Here is a 20,709-nt window from a genome sequence, read left to right as displayed (position 1 = left end):
TGTTTACTAACATTTTTCCTTTTTTGGTTTCTTATTTGATTTATGGGATTGATAATTTTGTGTTCTTTCACACACATTATCACATGCATTTGCATTACATGAGCTTTATACCTAGGCTCAGTCCCTCTTAGGAGGAAGTAAAGTACCTACGCTCTCGTGAGATGATAATCTTCACAATGGCTAGCGAAATACTCTCACTCAAATTGAATCTTTTCCGTTGGTAGCCTGTGATGGGTGAAGATTGGACTGCCTTACTAGTCTGTGATGGACAAAGATGTAAGGAATAATTTAGGAACCTTTTAGTGGTCAAAATTTTCTAACCCTGCATATAGATCACCCCTAAGAAACCAACTTAAGCCCTTCCTATCCATCAATAGATATAACCCAAAATTAAGACACAAGAAGGAACGATTTTTTATCTAACCATTTTGTCTGCTTGATTTTGTGCATCTATATGTCATTTCATTCTCATGTTCTAGCAATTCATTCTATGCATCATCTCTATTCTCATGTTCTAGCATTATCATATCATGATCATATTTAAAACTATCATTTGCATCATTTTCATATAGAAAATATTTACCGTATATCAGTTATTGATAAATCAGATCTCACACTTATATCCATGGAAAGCCAAATGCAACCAAAGTCTACATCAGTCCACTATGAGTCTACTCATCAATTGAAAATTAAGTCAAAAGAGGGTAAAAAAAAACAAGGAGATTGCTTGCCTAAGGATTTTATTTCATCATTACTCGAAAGAGTTCATCTAAAGCTACAGCAAAATGATCTATTCGACTTAAGCAGTATATGAGGATGCATGAATAGAATAAAACAAGAGAAATTTGAGAATAGATATGGAGACATAGCTTCATTACTACAGGTACAAGTGGATAATAATTTGATTAGGGCTATCATTCAGTTTTGGGATCCTTCATATAGATGTTTTGTTTTCAATGAAATAGACATGGTGCCCACAATTGAAGAGTATATGGTCCTACTTCGCTTCGATCTAGCAAACCCAGACAAGATTTACTAGGCCAACAAGGTGGGCTATCATAAAAAACTAGTGCAAATGCTTGGACTTAGTTTGCTTCAAGTCGATTCATGTGTCAAGATAAAGGGTGAAAATAAGGCTATTCCATGGAGTTTTTTACGAGATTTCATCCAAGGGCATATGGATGATGATCAGGGATTAGTAGCTATGGCTATAGCTCTATATGGATTGGTGATCTTCTCGAAAGTCATTGGATATGTTGATGTTGTAGTGGTGGATTTTGTTGATCAGTTAGCATATCAGGTCAATGCAGCACCAACCATTTTGGCAAAAACCATTCAATCTCTAAACTTTTGTCGTAAAAACATTAAAGGTCGATTTAATGGATGTTTACAGTTACTTTATGTATGGATCAAGAGTCACATGAAATGTAAAGAAAGTCAATTTCGCAAGCCATACCCTCATTCCAGTATCCCTATCCTGTTACAGCACATGGCCTCAAGCAAAGTCAAAAGAGGAATGGGTTTTCTATTTTTGAGCCCTTGATAATCAAGGGATAGTTTGGAGAGCACCTTGGATGCGCCATGATACGATGTTATACAGTTGTGGAAATCAACCATGGGTGTTTTTATTAGGCCTATGGGCACTGTTACTTATGCTTCAGCTTTAGTGAGAAGACAATCGAGGTGTGAGCAATTCATTCTAGAAACCTATGGACTTAACCAATAGGAGTTCTCATTCACTGATAAAGGGGTATATGGAATGGTTGAAAAGATAAAAAAAGCATGGAAGCGAACCACCAAGGTTAACCAAGGGAGGTTTACTTATGACGTTACTCCAGAATATAGTGTATGGCATATGAGGAGCGAAAAAGACATTGTGATTCCCAGTGACCAGTTAGGGCATTCCCCAAAACCCATTCTTCAAGATCCTTTACTTAAAATGGAAACAGCTAAGAGAAAACTCTAGTTTGAGAAATATGAGTTAGAAGAAGAAAACAAGCGATTGAAGATAGAAATGAGAGAGTGTTAATAACTTCAAAAACTAAAAATTTAGAGCCTTACAGAGCAAAAAGATCAATGGAGAGCTTTATTTAATGATTTAGATATGACACATTCGTCAGTCACACCCGAGCTTGCTCGACTTTTAAAAGAAAATGAATTGTTAAAAGTGAGGGTGGATGAAGAACAAAAGGCTACTGCTAGGGCACATAGACATAGCCAAATGCTACAAGAGATAGTGGATCAGCGCACAGCACAAGTAGAAGCTTTGTCTGATGAATGCAGGAAACAAGCTCAACAGAGTGAGTTATGAAAAGACATGTGTACACAAAAACAAAGGCATCTAAGGCATTTGTTTGATTAGATATGCATTGTTGCAGACAAAGCATCAAAAATGGAAGAAAAAGTGGAAAGTTTGAAGGCTATAGTGCAACCAGTGAGAGTGCATGGGTGACATTTACTTGATTTCCTAGATGAGGCACAAAATCATTACGAACAAGTTAGGAAGTTTATAAGGAGGCATTAGAAATAAAGAATGATGTTTAGGACTTTATAATATTGCTTTGACTTTATTAGGATGTAATTTGGGAATTTTATTTAATAAAGTTTCAAATGGAGATTTCTTTTATCAATATCGATGATGTGGCAAACATTAGTACATTTCATGCATACATTTGCATATCTACATAGTTTTTAATTGTAATTGTGATGCTAAAGGTTCAATGATAGCTTCATCCAACAGAAACCCTGTCCATTGATATAATACAAGAGCCAGGGCCAGACAAATGGAGCAAAAAAATTCTCACCGATTTAAAAAACTGAAAAAAGCTCAGGAAAAGATTAAGAATGAGTTAAGTAAAATTTTGGATGCTCTTAACAAATTAAATAAGGGGAAATGAGTAGAAGAGAACACAAGCCAACAAGGCCCTACATCACAAAAAGTGACTGACCCCTTATATCCACCTGGTTTTGGCCTACCTCAAGCCCAGTCTACATAAGAGGCTCCCCTACAACACTTCACATATCCTACATATCTTGGAATGCCATCAACCTCTAATCCAGGGCATTATCATAGCTATGTGAATCCTGTCTTTACTGAAAAGGTAATTGAACCAATTCAAATCCCTGATCTAGATGAACTGAAAGGAAAAGACAAAGAAAAGATAAAAGTGAAAGCTCAGGAAAACTCCAAAATTAGTATGCTAGAACAAAGGCTACGTGCTATGGAAGGAATTGGTTTCTATGGTTCAGTTGATGCTGCTGGGCTTTGCTTAATCCCTGATGTGGTCATTCCTCCTAAGTTCAAAGTACCAGAATTTGAAAAATATGATTGCACAAAGTGCCCAAAAACTCATATTACCATGTATTGTCGAAAGATAATAGCCCATGCTCATGACGAAAAGCTACTAATGCATGTTTTTCAAGACAGTCTTACTAGTTCTGCTGTTAGGTGGTATATCCAGTTAGACAGAACTCGCATCTGTTCCTAGAGTGACATGGCCTATGATTTTATTAATCAATATTGATATATCATGGATTTGGCCCCTGATCGTTTGTCTTTACAAAACCTAGAGAAAAAGGCCAATAAGACTTTTAAGGAGTATGCCCAAAGATGGAGGGGTATTGCTTCTCAAGTACAGCCTCTTCTGACTTAAAAAAAAACTACAGTGCTGTTTGTCAGTACTTTCAAATCTCTCTATTATGAAAAGATGATAGGAAATGCAATAAAAAATTTCACCGATATGGTGATCTCTGAAGAAATTATTGAAAGTGCCATAAAAAATGGCAAGTTGAAAGGAGGAGAAACCAAGAAGGCATTAGAAAAGAAAGAAACTGAAGCTCAAGTTGTGAGCTTTGATAGGCAATAATTCAGGGGTTATCAACCCTATCCACCTCAAGGTTACTCTCCATACTATCTTGCTGTGAATAATGCCTCATCCTACTTATACCAGCTAGCTCCACAATCACCTTATTCATCCACATACCGATCAATTTTTAGCCCTCAAGATCTTACATATAGCCTTAACATTCAAATTCTTACAAGACCCCAAATTCGCCCTACTATCCTAGTAAGTGGTTCATAAGAGCAACGAATTACTCGAGAAAAGCTTGTATTTGATCAAATCCCCATGACTTATATGGAGTTATATCGAGAACTCTATAATAGCCACTTGATTGCCCCCAGTCATGTGAAGCCGCTCAAGCCACCCTATCTTAAGTGGTATGATCCTATAGCCTACTGCGACTACCACTATGGAATTGCTGGCCATTCTACTAAAAATTACACTGCTTTAAAGCATAAAGTACAAGGTTAATCAATGATGAAATGGTAAGTTTTGATCAATGAAGAACAACAACACCTAATGTTAGTGGCAACCCATTACTAAATCATAATGCTTTGAGTGAAAATCAAAAATACATTGGTCAAAAAGGGTCTGAAGAGTCATAATGAATTGAGGGGAAAGATGTCAATAAAGATTCTTCACTTAATCGCATAGGGGGACAATTTTGGAGAATGGAGATAAGGTTGATTGAAAGTTTCTTATCATTTTAAGATTTTTTTTTTAAAGTAATGTTAGGTTTTTTTTAGGCAGTAGGATTTCATTTGTTATCATTTCAATAAAAGGTAATTTAATGTATTTCATTACATTTTCTTCTTCATTCAACTACTGTTCCATGCTTTGTCACCTTTCATAACTTTTGTTCCCATTATTGAATTTCGAACGATGAATGTTTAGACAATGGTAGCAATAATTTTGAAATTTAATTTTGAGAACTCATTCACATTGATTTAAGGAGATTATTGGAGCAAAAAAAAAGTCAGCTACTAACAGATGTAAGATTGATATATCTTGAAGATGGGTAGTTTTTTTTTTTACAAATCCATGAGCTTGTTTTTACTCAATAGATGAGGTTCAAGAAAAACATCCACATTGAGATGAAAAATGGCCATCTTTCTTTTACCATTTGAAAAACAATTCATTGCTACCCTTTTGAGCCTATTGTGATTTTTTTTTCTAAAAAATCTTGACCAAGGATCACCCTTCATATTAGCGGGTAATTTTTTTTTTTAAAGAAAGAAAATAGTCTAAAAGATCTAAAAAAAAAACAAAGAAAAAAGCCACAAATGATTTGGGGTAAAAAAATGAGCATCTTTTTATGAAAAATGAGATAGAAAAAGAGAAAAGTAGTGAAATGATATAGAGTGGGGCAAAATGCCAAGCTGCAACAAGTGATGATCCTTTGGTTTTGAACCTTTTAAACATATATATTGAGCCTATTTTATCCATTTCTTCATTACCCCATACCATGGCCTACATTACAACTTTGAAAAGTTCATTTGGATTAAGTGTGAATGCTCGAATTGAATAATCATATGTTGGGCAAAGTTGTGCTCATAATGGAATCATGTTATTGCCCTAAAGATTAATGTGTGAGAGATATCAATAATGGATGAAAGATGAGAAAAAAAAATGGTGAAAGGTGAAGAAAAAAAAAAGAAAAAAAAGGGGGAAAATAAAAAAAAAAAGATGAAATGAGGAAAAAGGAATACTCAAATTAAAAACTCGAAAGGGCAATTTGGGTAGACAAATCTTTTAGCTGAAAGTTAGATGAACGTTCAAATATATAAAAGATCAATGCATCTAAAGATTCTTCAACGCTGGGGTAAAGTTTGATGAGCTCAAAATGATTTCGACAATCAATGGAATGAGTTTTTGAAAAAAAATTTTGAATTAATGTTCAAAATTGTTTGAATATTCATTTGTCCCAATGTCATACATCCAATTTGTTTCTTTCCCCATTTGCTTTAGTACCAAGACTCACTTCTCATTCTCTCAATGCACCTTCCACTCTTTTGTTCTCACATCTCTAAAATGAATTGAAAAAATGCTTGATTGCATTGTATTTGTCAAGAATTGAATGATAATGAATGAATGAATATGTGCTTAAAAGACTCTGGCATTCATTTGAAAAGAAATCTAAGATGATAAAGAAAAATGAATAGATCATAAAAGCCTGAGAAGGATGATTTGAGATAACACGTGGTGTGGTCAAATGATGAAAATGGTGATGGGTTGGCCAACAAATGAAGAGAATGCAAAAATTGAAGAGATGATATGACCAAGTGATGAATTGGTCGACATAACTTGTGAGTTATGATCAAATGATAAAAATAATATGGATCAGTGGATAAAGTAGTTAGGGTTAAGAAACCTATGAGTGTAAGCTAGTGACGGACGATGAAGTTTGTTCGAAATGGTTAATGTTGAGATACCTATGAGTAGTAACCCAGTGATGGTGGATGAAACTTGTTCTGAAATTTATTAGTGCTGAAAAGCCCATGAATGATGGTCAAGTGATGATCGATTGATGAAACTTGTCCCAAAGTATTAAGAAACTGAACAAGGAAGAAATGCGAAATGGTGGAGTTTTGAGAGCCATATTACCACAATTATTTAAGATTTCATGACATTATTAATATCCACATTATATGTATTATGTTGGCATCATTGCTTGAATAGTACATGCACATAATTTGATGAATTAAACTTTGTTTGGACATGCATGGCACTATGAGAATCTAGGTTGTTGCATTTGTATCATTAAGAAGGCATTTGCATTTTTTGTCATAACATTCACTCATGTAAATTTTTAAGTCACTTGGAAAACAAATTGTGAATGTTTTGATGAGAATTTTTTAGAACTCAAATGAGAATCTTTGAAGAGTGAAACCCTAAAGTTCATCGAATGTAAATCTTCGAACAAATGAAAAGTTTTGAACTTTTGGATATGAATCTCCAAAATACAAAGCTTCAACTTTTTGGATATGAATTTGTAATGTTTTAAATGAGAACCTTTGAACTTAGATGTAAAACTCTAAATTTTATTACATGTGAGCCTTTGAACTCAAATGAGAAGCTTTGCATTTTTGGATATGAATCTCCAAAATTCAAATGAAAAGCTTTAGATTTTTGGATATGAATTCCAAGTTTGCCAAATGAGAACCTTTGAAAAGCCTTGAACTTTTGGATGTGAATCTCTAAAATTCAAATAAGGATATTTAAATGTTGGATGCGAGTCTTGCAAGTTACAAATGCAAATCTCGAGATATTACAAATTTGAATGAAACTAAAATTTTGAGAATCAAATTTCAATAAATTCTTACGAAGTTAAAAGATTCTTGTGAATTTGAACCTCTGAATGTTGAACTAAAATTGTGAATCCTTGAGTTCCCATTACAAAACTCCTTCAGTCACGATCTATAACTCCTTTGAACATGATTGTTAATGAGCAATTTACTTTTCAAATTTGTGGTGCCTCTGTTTAGAGGAGCATTTATTTTTGAAGTCATGGTGCTTTTGTTTAGAGAATTTATTTATTTTTCAAAGTTGTTGAACCTCTGGTTAGAGGAGCCATTTATTTTCCAAAGTCGTTAAGCCTCTTATTAGAGGAGCCATTTGTTTTTCAAAGTTGTTTAGCCTCTGATTAGAGGAGCCATTTATTTTTCAAAGTCGTTGAGCCTCTGATTAGGGAAGCCATTTATTTTCAAGGTCATAGAGCCTCTGTTTAGAGGAGCTTTGTTTATTTTTTCAAAGTCGTAGAGCCTCTACTTAGAGGAGCTTTGATCAAAAAACAAAAGGGGCAAAAAATGTCAAGTTAAGTCTTGAATGGGTATCTACGTCTTTGGACAATTCCTGTTTCATAGAAAATATGCAAAGAGAGGCAGCTGTAGACACCCTATTTGGTCTGAGCCTAAGGTTAATGGGCCTGGTCCAATAGGGTTTGGGCTTAAGCCTATTGGGTCCGATTCAGGATCCAATTAGCTAGCCCAATTGGCTTTTATTTTTATTTTCATTTTTATTTTTATTATTTGTCTATTTATTAATATATATATTTATTTTTTTATCTATTAATATTTTTATTATTTATCTGCTTTTATTATTTGTTATTATTATTTATCTATTTCTTTTATTTATCCAATTATTTTTTTGTTACCTATTAATATATTTTATCTTTTTTATTTTGATTAATTTTCAGTTAAGATTAGGATTAGGATAAAAAAATTGGAATGAATTTGGCTGTGATTTGGGAATTGGTAGAGTTGAGATTAGATTCAAAGATTGAATCCAAATCCTAGAAAGAGTTGGGATTGATCAGAAATTTTTTTGATCAATCCCTATAAATAGGTCCATAAATCACACATAAGACACAAAGGAATCAGGGAGAGAAAAAAGAAAACAAAGAGGAAACATAAGCAAAAAATGTTTAGAGGTAGTATAGGATTTTTAGAATTTTTTTTTTCAAATTTTTGGAGTGCTTTTTTTGGAAAATTTTTGAAAATTTTCCAAAATCCGACGAAATTTTTCGACGAAGTTTGAATTTTTAGACAAGTTTTTCGGTCAGATTTAAAGTTTTCAGTGGCTTTTTCCAGATTCTAGTAGGAATTCAATTGGAATCTAAAATTGTTTAGAGAGAAGGAGGAGAAAAGAAGGGAAGAGAGAGAAGAGGAGAAGGGAATTCTGAAAAAAAATCAATCTTCAGCCTTATATACCCTTTCTAAAATGACGTCGTTTTTGCGTTAGTAAACCCATAGGGTCGCACATTTTGCCAAGATCCAACCGACCCGTATTAATTCTTTCAAATTAACTAACCTATTTATGTTCCATGATTCTTGTTTGAGCCCTAGTATTATATGAATAGTGAGTAAATTGAGTCAAAATTTTTGGTAGGTGAGCTATTCTTAAACCTTTATTACCATAAATTTTTAAAAATCAAAATGCCATGTGTTGTAAATTTTATTTTTCATTTTTTTGTGATTTTTTTAAATAATATGATTATTAAAACAAAAATGGTGCACATGATGCATGAATACAAGTGAGTGATATTTGCTCTTGGACAAATTTCAACACTAGAAATTTTTATTGATTCCATATAACTTTTATTACAAAAGATTTATCATCCTAAAATTATATCCATAAAAGTATTTGACTTGCTCATAATGATCCTTGGCTTCATCTAAAAAGTTCACTAAGCACTCTCTATATTCTCTTACTGGATTAATTTCTATACTTAATGCCTTTACTTTTCAACCATCTCCCATGCCTTCTTCACTACTTTGTAAACTTGACTAATCAGATGCTCTATGTACTATTGCCTCTTTAAGCTTTCTGTTCTCCATTTCATGCATGTATTTCTTTCCAAATCATATGTGAAGATCCAATCCTTTTCCTTTCTCTACCATTGATCTATTATTGCTGAAATATGGTTCTTACAGTCTTACAATTGCAGCTCTAACTCTTGGATCACTTGGTTAAGTGATTCTTTTTTGCTTAGTACTTCAAGGTGCTTTCTTATCTCTTTTATGATCATAACTCTCAATCTTTCCTTTTCTTTTTGGCATTTAACTAATCTTGCTGAAGCTATAAAGTATAATCATTTCCAAGTCTGATATTCTTGAGAAATTCTAATGACCTCTTTTTGGTTTTCTTGAGCTTTCTTTTTCTATTGGTTCATTTCCTCTCAAAGCTCATCCATTTCACATTACCAACTAAGGTAAAACTTTGTGACTTTTTCATTCTTGAATTGGACTCGTAATCTCTTGTTTTCTTGGTACAAATCTTTCAAATCATTGTTGGCCACATCCCATTCTTTTATGACCTTTTTCAATATGCTTTTTTATACTTTTGTTTTGTATTTCAACTGTCCCATCTTTTCATGAAGTCTCAAATTTTCTCTTTTTTTTTCTTTTTTAGCTTCTAATTTTTTTCTGATAAGTTTGACTTCTACTAATTTCACTTTTGCCAAAAGGTTAGCTGATTGATGTGAGCCCTCATCAGGAAGGAGTACTATGTCTCTTAGTCACTTTGCTTTCCAAATCTAGTAATCAAGAGTGACTTTGTCAAAAAGAGGTCCTAGTCTCAATCTTTGCAATTTCTTTTATGCTTGGATCAATTGCTATGATGTTTTTGGTAGATTGGACTCCTAATAGGTGAATTCTACTTAAACCAAGTCAAAAGTGGCAAGAACGAACTACTTTGTACCAAATTACCTCAATAACATTAATGAAGCATAACTTATCATACGTCACAGTCCTAACAGTGGTATCTACGATTCATCTCATCCTCAATACAACATAGGCACACAGGGTATATATATGGTGCCATCCATTTTATTTCATCCTCAAAAAGTCTTCACAATAATAAAACCCATTATTCCTTAGTCTTCAATGTCAACTATTGGCTTTTGTAGAACTTTTTGATTGGTGTCTTGTTTCGAATATACAGCTTTAAGAATGCACTTTTTCCACACTTGAAATGACTCTTGACCCACACATATAATAACGATGCGTGCCCTATGACCGTCTTTTTCTATTTCGTTGACAGAAATTCAATAACTTGATGGTTTTGGCTAGGATTGTTAGTGTATGATTAATTGCTTGGGTTTCAATTTGCTTGAAAAAGTCCACCACCGTTATCTCAATATAGCCTAAGGTCTTTGAAAAGATAACCATGCCATACAATGCTAAGGCAAACACAACCATGCATTGATCATTATCTAGATGCCCTTAAATAAAATTACGGAGAAAGTCCCAATAGATATCAAGATGTTCACCTTTAAGTTTTGCGAAGGAATCTATGATTTTCATTTTAACCTTTATAAACTTGGCCAACTTTTTGTGATAACTTGATTTTGGCTTTTGGGAAACACTTTATCTTGACACTGTAGTTCTATCTTAAGCAAGATTGAGTATTCATCAATGGTTCACACTAAATCTTTCTAATTAAAAGTGAAGCATTTATATGACAAATCCCAAAATTGTATAGTTGCCCTAACCAATTGTTTTGCGATCACTACCATAATAAGGGATACACTATGGCCATACTTCTTGTGAAAGCTTTTTTTTCTTCATTTAACTGACCCTAGATGACTGCTAAGTCCTTTAAATTATTTTATGTGAGATTCAAATGCATCTTTTTGAATAACTTAGTCATATAATCGATAGGTAAGCAGTCTCTATTGTTTTGTTGGGATTCCTTTGACTAAACATAATTATATGATTCACATGGGACATTAATAAAAGATGAGCAAATATGTAATTCTAAGGGATCCATGAAGAACTTTTCAGAAGAAAGATGTCCTAGAGTAAGTACCTTGATGTAGAACTATATGATATAATTTATGTAAAAGGAAAAAGAAAAGAAAACAAAATTGAGTTAGTGTGAGGATGTAGTTTGAGATTGAAAAAAAAAGGTTTTTTTTGTGAGATTTTCATTGTTTTGTTTTGTTTTTATCACACACGATTTTTATTGCTACATGTTTTGGTCTTAGGTATTTTCTACAACTACGTAGGCGAAGCTCTGCCTAAGATTGACTTTCTATGGCTTATTACATGCTAGATTCGGTTGGCACATGTTTAAAGGTTCCTAAATTGTTTCTCACTATCGTCTACGCTAGACTAGTAAGACACCATGATTCTCAGCCATTATAGTCTACGAATGGAAAAGATTCAATTTGAGTGAAAGTATCTCGCTTTCCACTACGAAAGTTATTATCTCACGAGAGCACAAGTACTTTACTTCTTTTTATAAGGGATGGAGCTTGGATTTAAAGCACATGCATGAAGTGCAATGTGTCATAATGTATGCAAATGTTTCCTAATTTATTAAGAATAATATATACAGATAAAAAGCATAAAATTGCATTTGAAAATTTATTTTTGTTTTCAATTTATTTTTTATTTTTTATTGGTTTTTATTTTTTAGTGAAAAGGAATCAAAATCTAGGAACTTAAAATTAAATATCGATTAAGACTATTTAAAGCAAAATTGAGGATAACATGTAGTTAATTTTCGTCTAACTCTCGAAAAAATGACATCTCCAGTGGAGTCACTAAACTATCATAACGATTTTGGAGCCACCCGACAATTTTGGAAACGAAGATGAAAAAAAAATGAAAAAGCAGAGTCACCACCAATCTTTTTTGGCTAGGTACAATTGGTCACGTATTAAAACAAATTCTTTTAATAAAATTTTAAAATTAATTAAAATTTATTAAAAGAATAATTTTGGGTCTGTGAAACAAGTTGGGTCCAGGAGCTGGTTACGAGTGGGGAAGGATTAGCACCCCTACAATGCCCATTTAAAATGGTAACAATTAATTACATGTTATCCTTTGATTTTGATAAAAGCAGTCTTAGTTTTATTGTTTAAAAAGTAATTTTCTTGACTTTCTTTTTTATCAAAATTTTGATTTCTCGTTATTATTATTATTAATTATTTTTTGTTATTTTGTTTTATTTGAGAAAAATAAATTGAACACCTTTATTGAAATAATTTTTAAAATGTTCCAATACATTGGTAACATTAGAAGAACTCTTTCTCACTTAATAATTTTTTAGGCATCGCTTTTCAGAATACCTTAAACTTACATTATCAGAGATTCGTATTTAGTTTTTATAAAAATAAGATCATGCATGCAATGCGAACAACAATATATTAATACACATATTTTATTTTCTTCATTAGAGATTTTATTGATTTTTTAAAAATTTTTGAAGAAAATTGGAATTTTAATCATATTGAAGATTTTTTATAAATATTTTAATACACTGGTAATATTTTTAAAAAAATCTTCTTTCTTAAGGATTTCTTAACGCATCATTACTCGAAATACTTTTAGATCTCATCATCGAATAAAATTTTCTCTTTTCTCAATATTTTTATCATTTTATTTTTAACAAATTAGTTTATTTTTATTTTTATTTTATAGCAAAAAAAAAAAGGAAAATTTTTATTCTATTGAAAACTTTTTATAAATATTCCAATGCACTAGTAGTATTTAAAAAAATATTATCATATAGAGATTTCATAGGTATCGCTATTCAAAATACCTTTGATTCTCATTGTCGGATAAAAATTTTTTTTTCTTACATTTTTATTAATTTTTATTATTTTTATTATTAATTTTTTTACTATTTTTTATTTTTAATTTTAAAAAATTTATCAAAGGTTAGAAACTATCTTTTTATTATTAATATCATGGTCATTAATTATTAATTATTATTTTTTATCATTATTTTATAAGATTTATTTCAAATTTTCTAAAAAGTATTAAAAATTTTAACTATGTATTACATTATTTATTTATTTGTTTTCATTTTTTTACTAATTATTATCATAAAAGCAATAAAAATTTATTCTAGCAAACTTAGACATTTTAACATGTTCAAATATTAATGATAAAAATTTAAAATAACAAAAATAAATTTTAAAAAAAAAAAAAATTTTACTTGAACCGGACTGGTCAACGTCGGTCTGGTCCATTCTGGACGTTAATCTAGGATGGTCTGAGATAATATAGGTGAATTCAACCGGATCGATCAGAGGTCAAAAGAGAAGCAGGTCGTAGGTCGATTGCATAGACCTTGGGTCAGGTCCTTAAGTGACGCACAAATTTTGAGTCCATGAAACAGCGTCGTTTTGCCTTTTTTTTTTAACTATAAAATCCAAAAAAAAACTTTTATTTCATTTTCTTTCTTCCCCTTCTTTCTCTGCCTTTCTTTTTCTAACCATAATGACTACCACTATTCCCAGAATCCGACGTCAATATGCTGTGTTGACCGTCGATTGTCAAAAACTCAAAAACTCCTAAAAAACCTTCTCCTCAAACCTCCAAACACAGATTTAGGCCTAGTTTTGCAAAATAAGGCTTCAAACAATGCAAATCTAGCCTGAAAGATTAGGCCAAATTTATTTTTTTTTGCTTTTTCTTGGCTTGTTTTGTGCTTTTGGTGGTATTAATTCCCGTTTCAGAGACTATATATTTTTTATTTGTGTTTTTGGATTTTTTTTTATAAAGACCCATTTTTTTATTTAACAGAGCCCTCTTGGGGTAGTTTTATTATTATTTTTTGCTTGCAGGGCTTTTTTCTCTTTTTTCCTCTCCCATTTTTCCCATTTTATGGCTTTATAAATAAAGTCAAATGAAGAGTAAAATCCCAAAAAAATTAAAAATTTTATAGGGCTTTTGCTATCTAGAATTAAGATGGTTGTCAAAGTAACTGTCAAGACGACTGATAGTATGGCGGCCAGTGACTGGCAAATTTGAAAAAATGCCAGAAAAGAAGAAAAAAGAAAAAAAAAAGAGAAATAAAGAAATAAACAATAACAATAATAACAACAACAACAACAATAATAATAATAATATCGATATTTACAAATATTTATTAAATAGATAGTTTTAATAAAAATATTAATGAAATTTTTACATTTAAATAAATATCGATCAAATTTGAATTATAATTAATATATTTTTATAATTTTTTACATATTATTGATATTTTCATTGAATTCTATTAATTTATTGATTTTAATTTTTTACTAAAATTTTTATTTATTAAATTTTAATAAAAAATTTTATAAACTTCACTTATAAAATTTCATGTTAGTTTTGTTGACTTTTATATTATAATTATAGATGTTCCCACCAATTGTATTTGTTCTTTCTTCGTACTAACAAAAGAAGGATAAATACTCTGTTGAAACAAGATCGGATAATTCTAACCGATTGCACATATGATTGCTATACAGAATGAAAATTGAAGTTTTTAGTGGAGAAAGAAGCAGAGGCAGTGGATGACATAAAAAGGGTGAAGAAGAACGTGAATGCTAAGTTTATACTTGTTGCAGCAGTTTGACTATTCTGTTTTCGTTACATTTTCATCTGTTTTTTTATCACTTGCAAACACTTTTGGTGCTTTAATATGTCCATGTCTGCCGAAAATAACACCAAACATGTGCTCAATACCTTGTTAATTAAACTATTTCCCTTTGAAAGATCCTATTTTTTAACAGATTCTCCATCTATTTTTTTTATATAATTTTTATTTATTTATTGTAAAACCTAACTCCAAGTCCGACGAAGGAAAAGGCCATAATATGTATATAACACCGGCCTATCTACGTCCAGGAGAAACGTCAATAGAAATTTCCTATCATATGATTATTCCACTAATCTGGCATTAGCTACTAGGCTGTAAAAACAGTAGTGATAAAAACATTTTAGAGTTCCAAGTGTAGATACAATGAAGGCCTGGAGTAGTTAAATAAAATGAAGTTAGAAGCTCTGGACCTAATCGCTTTACAGGGAAATCAATTAATAGCAAGTTATGCCCCTAAAGAAGAGATACTAGAACTTAGTTGCTAAAAGATTAAAGAGGGAAAGAATTTTGGCCTATTGTTCCCTTTTATCCTTGACAAATTTTCTACTTTGATAATTTGAAGGACGAGGCTCAAAATGGAGCTGGTTTACTGTAATTGTAAAAATATTGATTTGGTTGTGCTAGTTATCGAAGTCCATGAGGTATCATGTTGATTGCAATTTGAATTTAAAAAAAAATAAAAGCCAAGGTTTATGTTAGCACTAGCAGAATCTGAACCAAGCCTTGCTTTATGCCTGTAAGATCTTAGCAACATACAAAATACAGCAAAAAGTTTGTAAAAAGTCTAGATCTAGAAAAGAGCAATTGGCAAGAAGAGAAATACAATTTTCTATAGAGTATATTTTTCTTCTTGGACTAATAATAACAAGAAAAAGTCATTACCAGACAAATGGAGAAGCTCTGCCGGTCCAATAAAAATATCATTTTAGTCTTAAGAAGGAAGTTTCTTAAGGAGACTCCCCGGAACTAATCAAACGTAGAATTTGTGGGGTGTAACTAACCTGATATTTTAAATATGTGATCGAAAATGATACAAAAATTTAATAATAACAAGTCAGACTTCTTTTAGAATCTTGAAAATTAATTTTAGGCTCCTCTTTCCAAAACCAATTGACGTGTTCTTTAAGGTTTGGTTCTTCTCAAATTCAACGGTCAAACATCTTTTAAGTCTTTTTTGACAGTAATGTCCCTTAAGTGATTCAAAGTTGTGGGAGAACAAAAAAATGTGGAAAATTCTACCTTACTCTGACATTTCCCAAAATTGCAAAGATTATATTTTATATATTATTAATGAATAAATTTTATAATTATTAGTAAATTAAGTGATATTAATTTATTAATAAATAAAAATTTTATTTTTAAAATAAATATATATAAAATTAATTTTTTTAAAAAAATTATTTATCAATATTTAATTTATCTCATTAATAAAATATTATCATTTAATTTATTGATAATATTATATAAAATCTATAAAATAAAGATGCATCGAATGTAAACTAAAGTTGAAACCCATATCACACGCCAGTCGGTTGAATTGTGGTTGTTATCCGTCACAACCCTTTGAAACCACGTCCAAAAGTATTTCAGCAAACCAAGTTCAACAGCCACGTATCTTTCTTTTCTTCTCGTAGAAAAGTCTTAAGTGTTTTATCTTTGCAATTAACTGCAACCCAATGGTCTATTTCTTTAAAAATGATAGCATTTAGAAACCAATTAGAATGCATTTAGGTAGATAATGAGATTGATTTCGATAAAATTAAAAATATTAATAAAAATAAAATTAATTATTATAATAATAAAATTAATTATTATAATTTTAAAATTAAAATTAATAATGAAATATTTATTTAAATATAAACGAATCAACAATAATGAGATTAAATGTAGTGAAAAATGAAAATAAATATTAAAGGCCCTAAATTAAAATTTATATTCAATGAAAATTTTAATATATTTTTTACATTTATAAATTAATTTTTATAAGAAATGATAAATTTAGTAAAAATTAATAATAATGTTTTACAATTAAAAATTGATTATTTGTTTATGATTTTTAGCTATTTATTAATTAATTTATTAAATTTTTATATAAATGATTTATTAAATAAATATAATGATGTTATTTAAAAATATTTAAATAAAAATAAAAATAATAAATAAATAAATAAATAAAAAAACAAATGCAAGTGATAGCAACATTTTCGTCCTGCAATTTAACCCTAAAGGTTAAAAAGAAAAAAAAAGAAAGTCATGGGTAAAAATGAAAAGAATGTGACGGGAGTGGAATATTTCCATTAAGTCCGATCAAGTTTTAAACTTCTATTGCAGTCAAAAATCATGAAACACGAGTATAGATGTGACCTCTGTTGTTTCTCTTATTATTCTCTTGCACTTTTTAAAATAAAAAAATAATAATAAACATACCAATCCATTAAAAAAGACAAATTTAAGGAAGAAGACTTAAATTTGAAAAAATAAGTCAATCAAGAAAAATTTAAGGCAAGCAATATAATAAATCAAACTACCCAAATTTTTTTTCCCTTCTCATTTTTCACTTCATTACCTACAATCCCTAACGGAGATGATCCTTAACATCGATCTAAGCTCAATAAGGGTTAGAATGCATCTCCAATCTTATCCATAATCCCTCTATTTTTACATTCCACTCCATTTCTTCCATCAAACCACAACTTATATATGCAAATTTCAACATAAATCACATAAATTTAAACTTAAATTAACTTATCAACTTTATAAAAAGCATTCACAAAAAACGTGATTTAAAAAATAACTGTTTATCATTTTTTCTAAGAAAAGAATTTCTCAAGCTTTTAAAAAAAAGTAAAATAAAATAAATAATACTACATAAAGCATATGAAGAATAAAACAAGTCTTAAACAATCCATGCACCTCATACGCCATAACATCTACGTTTAAGAAAAAAAAAAGTTTTTTGTTCGATCAAATTTATTAAGAAAAAAAAGCTAAATTCTCTTTTCCTTACCCTTTTTTGCTTCCTCAAATATGGCTCTTTTCTTGCTTTTTAACTTTTCTTCAATTTTTCCTAAGGAAAGAACATCCTTTTGTTCCATTCTCTCTTTTACTATTTTCATTTTTAATATTTCTTTCTCTTCTCACTCTAAGATTCGTTGTTGTTGGTGTTAAAATAAAAAATTATTTGACCACAAAAAGCAACGTGTCTTTCTCTGGAGTCTTCATTCGTCTTTCTTCAAATTTCTTTTAATTTGTTTAATTTTAACTCTTATCCAAGGAGGCAAAAATCTTTAAAATACTCTTCACAAATTAAAAGCCACTACACACGGAGAATTTTTTTTCTTTCCCTTGATTGAAAGTTTATCTTCTCTTATAAGAGTTGGCGAAGTCTCCGGTCTGTGTTAAAGCTTGAAGAAAATCAATCCCACTAAGCATGGCTCCTTCTTCTCTCCATTCTCTCTATCTCCTGCTAATTTGTTTGTTGCCATATTCTGTTACAGCCCAAACATACCGCAACATAACATTGGGCTCTTCGATGACCGCTGGTAATGGTAACTCTTTGTGGACATCTCCATCCGGAGATTTTGTATTTGGGTTTCAACAGATAGGAACTGATCAGATGTTCATACTGGCCATATGGTTCAACAACATACCTGAAAAAACCATTATTTGGTCAGCCAATGGCAAAAATCTAGTGCAAGCTGGGTCCAAAATTGAACTTACCACGGATGGCCAGTTTGTTCTAAGTAATTCGAAGGGAGATGAGGTGTGGACAGCGATTTTGACGGGTACAGGATCAGTAGCCTATGCAGCTATGCTTGACACGGGAAATTTTGTGCTGGCTAGCCGGGATTCAGCAAACATTTGGCAAAGTTTTGACCTGCCGACTGACACCATACTACCCACACAACAATTTAACCAAGGCGACTTGTTGCTCGCTATTCAGAAGCGAATTATTCAAGTGGAAGATTTCAGTTTATATTACAGGCTGATGGGAATCTTGTTCTCTACACCACAACTTTCCCACTGGACATGGTGAATACTCCTTACTGGTCAAGTAATACTGTAGGAAGTGGCTTCGGGGCTATTTTCAACCAGTCTGGCTACATCTACCTAATAGCTGGAAATGGAAGCATTCTCAGTTTTATAGCATCTAATGGAGCTTCAACCAGTGATTTCTATCAGCGAGCAACTCTTGAATATGATGGTGTCTTCAGGCAATATGTTTATCCTAAGACAAAAGGTGCTAGCAATGGGAGGCCCATGTCCTGGTCTTTGCTATCCGCTATACCTCCAGATATTTGCATGGACCTCACGGAGGAAATAGGGGGTGGGGCCTGTGGATTCAACAGCTACTGCGTTCTAGGAACAGATCAGCGGCCGGGATGTGTGTGCCCACCTGGATACTCATTCTTGGATCCAAATAATGAGATGAATGGCTGCAAACAGGATTTTGTTTCACAAGACTGTGATGGATTGCAAGAAGCAAATCTTTTTGGTTTCAGAGATATGCCCAACATTAATTGGCCATTCGGAGATTATGAATACTTACGGCCAGTTACTGAGGATTGGTGCAGACAGAACTGCTTGAATGATTGTTTTTGTGCCGTTGCTATCTTTAACAATGATGGTCAATGTTGGAAGAAGAGAATTCCTCTCTCAAATGGGAGAGTTAATCCAAGAGGGGGAGGAAAAGCTCTGGTCAAAATAAGGCATGAAAATTCTAGTTGCAAATCTGCCGTTGAAGGTTCAAACAATAACGATGGCTCAACTGTAATCCTCATTGGGTCTCTTCTAAGCAGCTCAGTGTTTCTGAATTTCCTTCTGCGGATAGGTAGTATTTTCATTATTTGGCGATTCAATAACAGGAGAAAAAAGACGCTTCAAATCCAACCAGCAACGCAAGGCATGAGTTTGCGATGTTTCACTTATAAAGAGCTAGAAGAAGCATCAAGTAAATTCAAGGAAGAACTAGGGAGGGGTGCATTTTCAACAGTTTACAAAGGAGTGGTAGATATTGGGAATAAAAGCTTAGTGGCAATAAAAAGACTAGAAAAGGTAGTGAAAGAAGGTGAGCAGGAATTTCAAGCGGAAATGAATACGATTGGAAAGACAAATCACAAGAATTTAGTTCAGCTGCTAGGGTTCTGCAATGAGGGGCAACATCGACTTCTGGTGTATGAAAATATGAGCAATGGATCTTTAGCAGACTGCCTCTTTGGAAATTCAAGGCCTAACTGGCACAAAAGAAAACAGTTTGCTTTTGGAACTGCAAGAGGACTTGTTTATTTACATGAGGAGTGCTGCAACCAGATCATACACTGTGATATCAAGCCTCAAAATGTCCTTCTAGATGAAGCCTTTACACCAAGAATTTCTGATTTTGGTTTAGCAAAACTGTTGAAGACAGACCAGACTCGAACAGTAACTGGAATAAGAGGAACCAAAGGATACGTTGCTCCAGAGTGGTTCAAAAGCATGCCTATCACAGTCAAGGTTGATGTTTACAGCTTTGGCATTCTGTTGCTAGAACTCATTTGCTGTAGGAAGAATTTTGAGCAGAGCATAAAAGATGAACGTCAGATGGTATTGGCTGATTGGGTGTATGATTGCTATGAAGAAAGAATATTGACTCTAATAGTTGAGAATGATGAAGAGGCTTTGGAAGATTTTAAGACGGTGGAGAAGTTTGTGATGATTGCCATCTGGTGCATTCAAGAGGATCCATCACTGAGACCCCCAATGAAGAAAGTCGTACAGATGCTAGACGGAGATCTTGAAGTCCCACTTCCTCCAGGTGCTTCCTCATTTGTTAGCTCTATTTACTTGTCTTCCGCACCCAAGCATTTGGCTCAACAGTAAATGCATGTACCCCTGCTGCTCAAAGAGCTGCGTTCGAATCCCTCTTTCTAAAATTATAAATAAAATAAATAAATAAATTACTAGTTCTCCGTGTAAATTAGAATATAATATATTTTTTGAGCATTTGACA

General features: G+C 31.9%; 1 pseudogene; it reads left to right on the top strand.

Moving 5' to 3' along the window:
* Window positions 1-18,043: 18,043 nt before the first annotated feature.
* Window positions 18,044-20,709, top strand: LOC111304011 (G-type lectin S-receptor-like serine/threonine-protein kinase LECRK3; annotated as a pseudogene).

The sequence above is a fragment of the Durio zibethinus genome, chromosome 13, assembly GCF_047325235.1.
Source record: "Durio zibethinus cultivar Kanyao isolate XHJ-2024 chromosome 13, ASM4732523v1, whole genome shotgun sequence".
Classification (NCBI taxonomy): Eukaryota; Viridiplantae; Streptophyta; class Magnoliopsida; order Malvales; family Malvaceae; genus Durio; species Durio zibethinus.
This window is presented reverse-complemented; position numbering and strand designations above follow the sequence as displayed.